The 12,623-nt window shown below is 29.0% G+C and overlaps 1 protein-coding gene across 7 annotated transcripts in view; it reads right to left on the minus strand.

Moving 5' to 3' along the window:
- LOC132948138 (prestin) overlaps positions 1 to 12,623 on the minus strand; it is a 90,071-nt gene that overhangs the window by 53,772 nt on the left and 23,676 nt on the right. Inside the window, exon 1 of one of the 7 annotated variants that reach the window (XM_061018473.1) lies at positions 3,157 to 3,648. The exons of the other annotated variants lie outside the window; for them this stretch is intronic. The gene's annotated coding sequence lies outside the window, so the exon portion shown is untranslated. Of the gene's footprint in view, positions 1 to 3,156; positions 3,649 to 12,623 lie in introns of those variants that run through there. 7 annotated transcript variants of the gene reach the window in all.

Below are 12,623 nucleotides of genomic sequence, written 5' to 3' on the forward strand. Positions count from 1 at the left end.
ACATACTATTATAAAAGTGTGAATTAGAAAACACTTTTGATTTATAAATAACAAAAATGGTCAAGATGATAATATTTGCAAGTGGAGAGTTTTCACGAAATACAATAAACAGATGCAAACTGCATGCCTAATACAGTAATTCGTATACAACATTTTTATTACTAATTTTAACTATTTCTGCGAAGCAATAACTTTACTTTTAATTTTCAACATGAAGTATGGCTTACGTCAAAACTTAAATTATACATACCATAAAACAAAAGTATTAAAAATAAAAATGTACAATCTAATTGTACGAAATTACTCATAGGAATCAGTATATAAACAAGAAAATTATTTATTCAAATAATACGGTATTTTATACTTCAGAGTTATGAAAATGTTATAATTTAATACAGTTGGTAATAATAATTGTAATACGATCATTAAATGTGCAATTAATAGTTTATCATACTTGGAGCTTTTTATAAAGAGATGGTTTTAAATTTGGTTTTATTATTACACTTGGTCGCTATAATTAAATTGTCTACTACACTTCAATAAGTTTACACTATTCACGTTACTACACATATTTAACTAATACGTTGTATATATTATATTCATAATAACCAAAAACATGATTAATTTAGTAAAGGATATGCTATTAAATTATCGTGGAAACCAAATTATAAAATTTGCATTTCATTTTTTAAATTGAGCCAACAATTTGCAGTAAAACTAAAATATTATATAACTTATAGATTACGTGTGATAAAACGAAATTATTTTTGTATTATGTTAACATGACGTTAACACTAGACTAAATAAATAACTAATTACCAAATAACCAATTATAACATAACATAGTATGATAGTATATAGAGGAGAACATTATCTAAATGTACATTATAGATTTTTCAATACTTTTGTTTTAAAGGTATTAGGTATTGGTAACTACAATTTCACGATAATTCAAATATTTATAATATTTTAAGATAATAGATTATTCGTAATACGATAACCCAAAAGTATTAACCCTAGCATCTCTACATTACGTAAGTATATGTAATACGCGTACAATCATATGAAACACTGAGCAGTATCGAGGCGACCGCGACGGGGCGTACTTTTGTCACACCGAATAATATTTTTGCGGTAATGAGATAACTGTTTTGCTCAAATTGCTTTTATATTTAAAAAACAACAAAAAATTAATCATATATGTATCACAATGTTTGCAGACTTTCTGGATGTAAAGAAGAGCTGACATGGTGACATTTGTATTGTATATAGAAAAATTAAAACATAATAATTCCATAACATTTCCTATATTATAATATTAACAAAGTTTATAAACGTCCAGTACGTGAATATTGAACGGCTGATTGCTTAAACAAAATAAAATATAAAATCTATGTTTAAATATTTTCTATAAAACAATTCATGTTTGTGAAAAAAAAAGAATTCTGAATTTGATAGACCGTCATGCGTACTCGTGTCATATCTACTTGATCGAAATAAATAATTACAATATTATATTCCTAACAAGTGATAAGCACTCGTATTTAAGGTCACATATAGAATAAAGTTTGCATCACGTTCATTATGCAAATAATATTTGAAAACCATGTGTTAATTTTGAATTAAATACAGATAAAAGCCAAAAATTATGTATTGTAATAATGTTCTAAAAAAAAAATTTTAAAAATGCATTTCGACATTTTTGAAACGGAAAACAAAACATTATAGGTAATGCGATGTTTGTATAATTAATATTTTTATCCTTAGAAAATCCATTGTAAAAAAACATTGCTAGACAAACAGTGGAAATTGTAGGTACTTACATGCTTTATTTTAATTTTATTTAGATACGAGCTTGAGAAAAAACAATTAAACAATTCACGAATTCTCGAAAATCAATTATTTTTCTAATAATAGCTAATTAAACCTTTAATTTCTGTGTGATGTTTCCTACAACAATTACCTACTCCAGAGTCCAAAACAGTATGCTTTTTATATTTATCGTGAAATTATTGATTATCACTCGTGTACAATGTACATTATATAATTATGATAAAAACGAATGAACTACCTAATTTTACAGTCATTACGCTTGTCAATTTAAAGAGTATGAAATAATGACTGATGTGTAAATAGTAAACAGCATGTGCGATTCAAATTATCAATTAAGGTCAGTATGACAGTATGGGAGTCCAGTTGTATATAAATATATATATATTTATATAAATGCTTAATTTTAATTCAAATATTAAAACGTTTAAAACATTATGTACATCATCTCGTAATTATAAATAGCCGAGTCCAATCGACTATCCAAATATACGAGTGGTGTGCGTATAAAAAACATTAAACTGGTAAACTGGTTGTTGGATTAAGGTACACACTACATAATAACACAGTTTATTATTTTTAATTAAAGTTACATACAGTGCAATGACACAGGGAAAATGAGTACAGTTCGATATCGATGAGTATCAAAATATGGTAATATAACGAAATCCTAATTTTTTTCTTATCGTTTTTATTATGATGGAAAGTTAGGTATATAATATTATTATCCTCTTCTCGGTTATAATGCTTACATTGTATAAAATTCATACCTACACGGTTAGACATTCTTTTGAAATTATATAAAAAACATATTATTATTTTACAATTCGACATATTAACTAGAAATACCTACAACAGCTGATATACATTATCCAGGTTTGGTATACTGCACGGAATAATACTTACTCGAAATAAAATCTACGAAATGGTTTTTCTTTTTTTTTTTTTTAATTAAAATTGTTTCGTACAATCATTACGATAATATAATATTACGCTCGACTATACAAACCCAACTCCACTTCATCTACATGTTAAAACGTATAGGAATTCGGAAGAATTATTGCGTGCGCGTTAATGACATTGCTGCAGTAAACCGAATTTGTAAAGTATAGTATATAGTAGTATAATATAATAGTGTACACAGCATGTACATCTACTCGAACGTATCTGCGCCAAGAATAATTCCGACGAAAAAAATACCGGAAAAATTATGGAGGAAACTGATTCGAAAAAAAATAAAATAACACTCATAAAAATATTGTACCGGACCGATCGAACGGGTTATGATGATATTTTGTTGGATAAAAATATGTACATTATTGTTACCTATTTATATCTCGCCGACACGGGCCAACTGACGTTGTTTTCGTCCGTTGACGATTTAAATATAATAATAACGATAATATATTATTATATTATTATTGTGTTCCGTTACGTCACGCGTCGCGATGGGTTTAAAACACACACACACACACACTCACGGCCAAAAAAATTGAAAACGACACTTATAATTATATACGACACGGCGAAGTAGACTTTAAATTTTATAATTTTTTTTTATTTTTTTTTTTTTACCATCAATAGGTAAATAATTAAATCACACGTCGACGAAAAAATAATAATGATATGATCAGAAGATGGAACAAAAATATGACGTCAAACACACCACGCGGACACGACGCGCGGCAGAGCCAAATTGAAGTCGACCCACAGCACTGGCGACGTATTGCGGCCAGAAGACTTGATCGTTGTGACGGACTTCGTGGCGGTTTTGCCGCACTTTATTTAACCGGCGGCGTCCGGCGGTGTCGAGGACGCGCGCGGCCGGCCGCGGGCCCGGGCGACTCATCCGCGTGGAGTGGGAAGGGTGATTGGGCTACGGCGGGCGCGCGCGCGGGTCGTGACGATTTTTTAAACGTTTTTTTTTTATTATTATTATTATATTTTGTTCTTCTCTCCGCTGACGATTAACCATCGACGCGTATAGGTCCTATATTATAATTGTCGGATGGATAATCGCAATTATTATTGTATTATACTATTATATTATTACAATTATTTACGATTTTTTACTATTAAAATAACTACCTAATTATTATAATAATAATATTGCCCACGCGAAACCTCCAACGGTTAACCGCGTGCCGTACAGTAAGCTGATACTAGATTGTCAGGACGTGATCAACCTAACCTATGAGGCAGTCACGTGCATAATAAGGCTATGGATTATCGAAAGGCTCAGGTTTGAAGTAAGTCCAGAAATGTATGATGATCTAATATTTTCCATCTGTTATAATACACCGCTGACACACGTGTGGTACAGAGTTCGTGGTCATCATCGGTGAAAATCATAAAGAAAGATGTATTCACTATATTGAACACAACTGTGCAGCAAAGTTGTACCTATGTATAATTGTATACTGTTCTATACTGGCTGGTTCTATTATATTTTGCTTTAAAAAGTTATATGTGTACCTATACTTGTATGTTAGTTTGTTGATATTTTTTAATAGGATTTATTTTAAATTTTAAATAACAGTGTTATAAATTATAGTATATTACTTTATAATTCATGAACAAATAATGGTAGGTACTTTTTCATTCTGGAGGACAATTTTTAACCGGCCTGTCCGTGATGGACATATTATTATGAATCATATTATATTCATTGGCTCGTCGTATTTTCTTATTTGTGTGTAGGTTGCGATTTACTACATTATTTTGGGGTGCACTTATTGCCCAATGTCTAAGGAATAAGAAATAACGAATGTTCCTACTTCCTAGGGCTGTTATTCCACTCAAATCAGCCTTGGTTACATTCGGTATCCATATGCTCCTCCTACGATACATTTTTCGTTAATATTGTCCACGTCGACGATTCTAGTATACCTACCTATAAGACTATACGGCAAACGCGGATTGACCTGATGAGATCATAAAAACGATTAACTAGACGAAAAGACTCAAGTATATTTATTATATACAATATATTGAATAATAATGTAGCATTATAATTTATATAGTGTATATAAATACCTACTAATATAGCGACGATCCAAAATGTCGACAATAAACGACGGGATTTGAAACTTGTATAATATTTTGCGTAAGTATATCATTTTCGGGGTGCCGCCACTGGGTGACTCCCCCCTCCCATCAATCAAATCTCATCAAATTTACTTATTGTATAACATGTAAATACAGATTGTAAATACATAATTTCTTGTTCAATAAAAAAAAAGTACCTATATCATACCAAATGAAAGATGAAAATTAATTTTGCATATTTTCACGACTTTGTTACCTTATGTCATATGTTATTTTGTATGTATGTTTTAAAAATTCTTTACTTCGGTCTCGTATAATATAATGGCCTATTGGTTTTTAACGTTCGATTGGAAAATAAAAATAATATTTAACGTTGCGCGTTGGTGGTCTCAATAATTGAGTGTAGTAATCAGAAAAGGTACTTTATTTTTATTAATTTTTGTTTTTAATGCATGTTTTTACGGTTTTAAGATAATAGTATAATACAATCGAACTCCATATTTTCCAATGGGTCTAAGTATATACTATTAGTCACAAGTTCATGACTCCCTAAATGTATAGTATATAATTAAACAATGAATAAATATTATGATAATGATGGCGGATGGTGATGATAAATGATAATAACGAAAATCGATTATTCGTGCGACGTACAAAACTCGAACACTATATTATAAATTTACAAATGACAAATACTATGTGTGAAAAAAAAAAAAACGGAAAAATAGAATACAAAATACGACGGTATACGCACGCGTGTGATCGCGTGTTGAAATTTCACGACCCGATCGCGAAAACTGGTAATTCTAGTATTGGATACCATCGCATTACCGCGAGATCTCGCGGACGCGCTGCAAAATCGGTCACTGCGGAACGAATTTATGCACGGGAGTGCGAGTGTGCGTGTGCAAACAAGTCGACTTGTTTTTTTTTTTTTCATACAAGGTGATTCCTCAAAAGCCTGCTTATTGCTTTCCCCTCCCCTTCAATTCCGTATATAATCGTACGGTTTATTCGAATTTTGATTTCTGGAATTTTCCAAGAAGATATACCTGCACACGTATTATAGAACATGTATTTTCCAGTACACGGACTCTGTCGGGCGAGCATATTATATAGATCAGTGACTTATTTTACGGGTGATAGAAGCGCTGACCCCCGCCCACGAGAGGTTTTTTACAAGTTATATTTTACTTTGTTTTACAAGTGATTATATTTAATTAAGTATCTAAGTATAAAAAAAAATTAACCATTTTTTTTTTTATGATAAAATTGTTGTCATATTGTCATGCCAATGACGTTATAAATATACCCTAATATAAAAATATAATCTCTTATATGCGTATACGAATGTTACATCTGACAAACGCAGCTTTTCCTGCACGCTCGAAGGTTTGATGCATGACGTATAAAGTACCTATTAATTATTAATATTTAGATTTTAGATATTTTTAAGACTTCATACTAATAACTTTCAAACAAAAGTATATTTTTGGAATGAGGAAAATGTTTTAAATGCTTAGTTTCTCCACTTCAGTTATAATAGAGTATAAAGGAATGCTCATATTTTTCCTATCCCTAACTCATGTACGTCTTTAATTAATCGAATTATTTCAAATGTGCTGCTATTATCATATATTGTTAATATTTAATGGTTCAAACAATTTCTGAGATAAAAAAATGGGACTATATCACTAACGGGTTTGGCATTACTATATGTATTTATAAATTATAATTATATCACATTCTATCTATTGATGATATTAATTAATTTTCGAGCATGAAAACAAGTAATACAGATTTTGTTTTATTATATACCTACATATGTATTTTTATGGAAGGGGAGGGGGTCGGTTTCTTTGCCATCGCCCCCTCACAACTGAGGTTAACACTCAAATAATATAGATATAATATATATAATATAAAAGTATACGTTATTATTTATTTCATAAAATCAATTTGGTGGTCTGTAAAAATTGCCCAATTTTTAAGTACTTTAAGATCTACTTTATAATCTAATGAATAATGATTAAATATAATATTGATTTTTATATAATATAAACATTATACATAGGTACACACTACACATACCTTTACATTATATTATAAACTCGAAAATTCAAAAAAAATCATATTATTTATACAATTAAAATGTAGAGGACAATTGTAAACGGCGAATCACCCTGTATAATGTATATCATTACTGCTTTTATTATATAATCAAATAATCGGGTTATACCCTATACTTTTGCATCAGCAGCGAACGGACCTTGCAATGATCCGTTATAGTGAACCACGAAACAGCATAAAATATAATGATAACAATCATGATGATATACGTCCTACTAGAATCTGTTAAAACGGGGTTTTTTTTGAAAATGTTAATGTATCCAACTCGATATTTGAACTAGTAGTTTCAGAGTTATTACGCTTCGTGTACTACGGATAACTAGATATCGGTGATATTTAAATTGTATTAATCACTATAGGTAATTAGATAATATTAATGTATTAACATTTTATAATTTTTCATAAAATTGTCAGAGTATAATAAATGTTACACTAAATGTTACATAATATTATAATCTTAGTATTGTAAAGCACCTATTATTTGAGCAAAAATAGTAAAATTTTTTTAATCTTAATAATTACCTCATTCTAAAAACTATAACGTTCATCCACTTAAAAAAGTTTATAAAAATGGACACTTTGGTATGAAAGTTTAGGTATTGCTACAGGACAATAATTAAATGACATTGTAAAAACCTAGTATTTGAAAATGTGGTCTTTAGTAAGTACACTTAAAATTTCCAAAAATCATAATTTTGAATAAAATAATACACCATAAATGATACAATGGGAATGAGCAATTCAGTGGCGAGCCGAAGCGCTCAATTTTGACGCAGTTTCGTCAACTTATCAAAGAGGGTGGTGCCACCCCGTGACTGTGGCGTAAAATTACATGTTAAAGTCTGACCTCTTGGCTCTTTTGATCACATTTTATTTACATCATTACTTTGTTATAAGTAAAAATAGGATGGTGGTGGTGGTGATGGTAAGTACTTAATTATGAAAATGCGTCATTGAAAATTGAAGTTCAGTCCGCCACTGATTAGCATACTTGGTGAATCACTCTGTATATTATCAAGTTACACACCTGTTATGATATATAGGTACAGTCTAGTCGCCACGACATCACGAGACACAAAAGTATATATTTTTATTCATGGTTTATAATTGTAGGCGATAATAATAATAAATGTTTTCATGTTCTAATATACAGTCGAGTCGCCACGACATCACGATTCACGAGACACAAAACCATATATTTTTATTCATCGTTTATAATTGTAGGCGATAATAATAATTATTGTTTTTACGGACCGAACTCGAACAATAATCATAAATAATATAATACAGTATTCGTAGATATTTATACACGAGAAGCCACCTGATAGATTGAAGATGGAATATGATCCGATCTACATAATATGCAATATGTGTATTGTGTACACTGCACACTGTAATACTGCGTACATGCCATACTGACCGAAAAAAAAAACTTATAATATATGTATATAATAAACTGCGCGGGTAATATTATATTATATAATGTACACTCGTTAACAATGGTTTTAATTCGTAATAAATTGCAGCAGTTATCACGCGCGTATCTATATAATACTAGAGTAGTGACTAGTGTTTATATAAATAATTATAATGTAATAGTATTACTATTGTGTATATTACATTGTATACCATAATATTAACACACACGTTTGAATTATATCCATACTTCATATTATAAACGCGAAAGTAACTCGGACTGTATTATGTTACGTTTTAACCGCAGAATCGATTTTGATGAACTTTGGTTTGGAAATAGCTGAACCCTAAAAAAGACATAGGCTACTATTTGTTAAAAAAAAATCACTAAATAACTTAATAATCACTCTAGGGATTGAAACTCATCTCCGTGGATAGACAATTGAAATTTGAAGAGACTATTGATTTTATACTGTAGTCATAATATTAGTATAACATAAGGGTTTTTAGAAATGCAACCCCTAACAGGGTGGAAGGGACTAAGGGAGTGGCGAAGTTTGCATCGGAAACAATACGCTTATGGTCAAATTTACATGAAACTTGATATTAATGCTCTTCAAAACAATTAATGAAACACGTACATTATGGCTATGAATATTTTTTACTGTTTTTTATAAGTAAGCAATAGTAAGTTAAGTAAGCTGGGATCGCGTAATTTTCGGGACACAATTTGGAGGACTCTGTACATGCTTCACCTCGCGATCGGTACGCATATATTATGAAATATTAAAATTTATAATAGCATATATCTACAGTCGGACCAAATCAACATGATATATTATTTTTTTAAATCTAAATTATTTCACATTATTTTTTTGTTATAACCAACACATCTCCAGAATCTGACATCATATATATTAAAGTGTATAAATAATATAAAAATGAATTGCATTGAGAAAATACCAGGTAGGTTAGGCGTAAACCTACTTAGGTACAACATTAATAATGATTAATATATTTATACATTATGATCATACGAATATATTAAAATATATATTTAACTTTAGACGTCATAATTCATAAAACATACTGCTCTCTCCTTTCAAATAAAAGAAATCTAGCTAATAACTGTAGGTAGTATAATTTTATTTTATTTACGGGTTTTATATATATTTATATTATACAACATATATTTTATAAATAGGTTCAACACGTATGCGTAATTGTTTAGATCAATATTTTACACAATAAAGTGGTTAGCATTTACATAACCACTGTCCAATATATATTTCATTGAATTCAAATGGAAAAATAATATCAAAAACTATAGATTTGGTCAATTAGAAGTGCCTAGTCTAAGTCATATTTTTATACACACGACTAAATAATAAACATTTTCCACATGTGAAATATATATTTTAAGCACAGACAATTGTTAGGTATTTAAAATATTATGATCATGTGTAACACATAAATATAGATAAAGAACGAATACTTATAATATAAGTACGATATTACAAACCAAAAAAAAATATATATATGTATATTTAAACTACTAGTTAATGATATAGACGCGTTAATCTTTATATGAGCTAAATTTATTGTCTTAAAATTACAAACACCTTCAACGATAATGAAAAACAATTACACCTACGTTAGAATGAAATATATTTAATATATAGTATATTATAAATTCCGTTAGAAAACCCATCGTGTACCTAGCCTTCAGTAGTTCAGTGAACACATGCAGAATTACACGTGAATACGATTAACATTTAGAATTGATACTTAGTGAAAACTTCGATATGATTTATTTAAAAATGATTATATAAATAATAATACGTTATTCAGATGTGTATAAAATATTAAAATATAATTACTATAGCCATCAGTGAAAGACTGGCATTCTTGAGGCCCGGGTTGCGGTCGTTTTCGTGGGCTCGCGAGAAAAAAAGATTATTTAATTATTCACTACAATATGTTAGAAATATGTTTAATGAATTCAATTGCAACGAGTAAACCTAAAATAATATAAAAATACCTTTTTTATTTTCCTATTTTCATAAACATTGTAATTAATTAAATTAATTAAAATAACAACTATTCTTTTAATCATTTGAACCAATTACCAGTAACAACATAAAAATAATAATGTAAATTAATTTTCAAAATGTTTTTAAGAAACGAACATTTTTTATAATAGGTTTTACAAATGTTCAAAAACAAATTATTTTCATAGTTATATTTTAAAATGATTTTAATTAAACATAAACGTTTATGTGAAAATATTATATTACTTATGACAAAAAAAGATTTTAAGACTACTAGAATTCTAATTTTTTTTTGTATCTATGGATAGTTCTAAAATTGTTTATTATACAAAATATAATATTAATAGCCAATTGGCTAATAATAATTTGAGGTTCTTGCAAAATACAAATAAATCTTTAAATAAGATCATGCCACAATAGTTAAGATATACTAACTTAGAATAATAACTGTTTCGCGCTTTTTTTTTTTTTTTTTTTATATTAAGAAGAATATATTTACAATCAATTTTTACAATAATCAGTAAGTATGATGACAAAACTTTAATTATATGACATTAGGAATATTAGAAAAGGAAGGCCCTCAGTAGTGCTACCTGACAAGAAATTACATTAAGTTAATTATTTGGTATAGTTTTTTTTTTTTTTGTATTTATGCTTTGATTAAGTCTCGGGGCCACAGCCTTTTTAGTCTTTTGGGAGCGTGTGTTTCAGAGGATAATTTTTGGATTAAAGGATTATAATGAGTGTGAAGTTTGGAAAAGAATTTGGTATAATGGGATTTGTTTCGCGCTTCGTCAAAGAAGTTTGTTAATTTTCAGACTTATGTCAATATGAATGTCACCTCTCAATATTTAATGACAAAACTGAAAGCTATCATCACTGTATAATTACATAATGTATTATACTACCCACCTATAATTAGACATTACTACGGTAGAACTTATATATTATAATATATATCCTATATAATCTAGCTAAGATAACTGATAACGATAAGGTATACTTATATATTATATTTTAAATGTACGATGTCAACACAATTATAAATTTCAGACCCAGGTGAGGTCAATGCTAGCAAGAAGCGATCACAACTCAGCCTCTCTTGCCAGTTAGCCATGCTCCACACTGCCACAGTGAACAATGGACATGTGATTTCAAACATCGTAAGTAGATATTTTTTTTTTTAAATCCTAAATTAAATCACATTATTAATCAGCAGGATTCGCGCATCATTCACGTCATCAGTGCAGGAAGGCGTACTTATACAGTTAAGTTGTGGTATTACATTTTAAAGTGATAAAAATCAATCATCGCATTTTAAAAACGATTTTGAGTGGTAGTCGGTGTTAAAACCAGCACTCATCGAAATTTCTTTAACGTGTTTTGTCGATGTAGTTTTTCCTATAGAACAACTAAGTACACATGAAAATGGAAACATTTGCTCTTTGGAATACCATTATTATACCAACTATAGTTAAAATTTCTTTGCTACATGAAACTTTCCGATCACTTCTTTCGTACGTGCGCGGGAAATATAATAACCATCTTAAGACCTTGCCATATATTCCTTACTTCACGAAAAATCTCAAATACGAATCAACAAAGAAAACTACAGTTGAAGTAGTTAACAAAAATTACTTGGTATATTGTAAAAAAAAACAAATGTTTGTATTAAATTACATCTTCCTACCGTTCTTTAATTAAAAACGATTAATTATGTTGTAAACAGTTGTTCATCATGTTTATCTAAGCTGCTGGCTAATAAATATAATACAACCAAAATGATTCTATGCTTCTATAAATGTTAACCACGATTCATTAGCATATCAATGATACGCGCTGTCACATACTATAAATTACGTCATCGTGTGTTTATTACTTATTAATAAGAAAATATAGATAAAATAGCTATACAAAATAATTTATTAATTTTAAAAAAATCTGATAATAGTTTTCTAATACTCAATCATAAAAAATTGTCGATTAATCCAATAAGTTGTAATAATAACAATAATTATGTACTTGTGTAATTACATTTTAAATTAGCTAGTATAGTTCCCAGTACTTTACCATTATGCTTGTCGGTATTCTAATTTTTCGTTTTAAACATAAAAATAGATTTATAGATATGATTTAATATCAAGTACT

Source organism: Metopolophium dirhodum, chromosome 7 (assembly GCF_019925205.1).
Source record: "Metopolophium dirhodum isolate CAU chromosome 7, ASM1992520v1, whole genome shotgun sequence".
Taxonomy (NCBI): Eukaryota; Metazoa; Arthropoda; class Insecta; order Hemiptera; family Aphididae; genus Metopolophium; species Metopolophium dirhodum.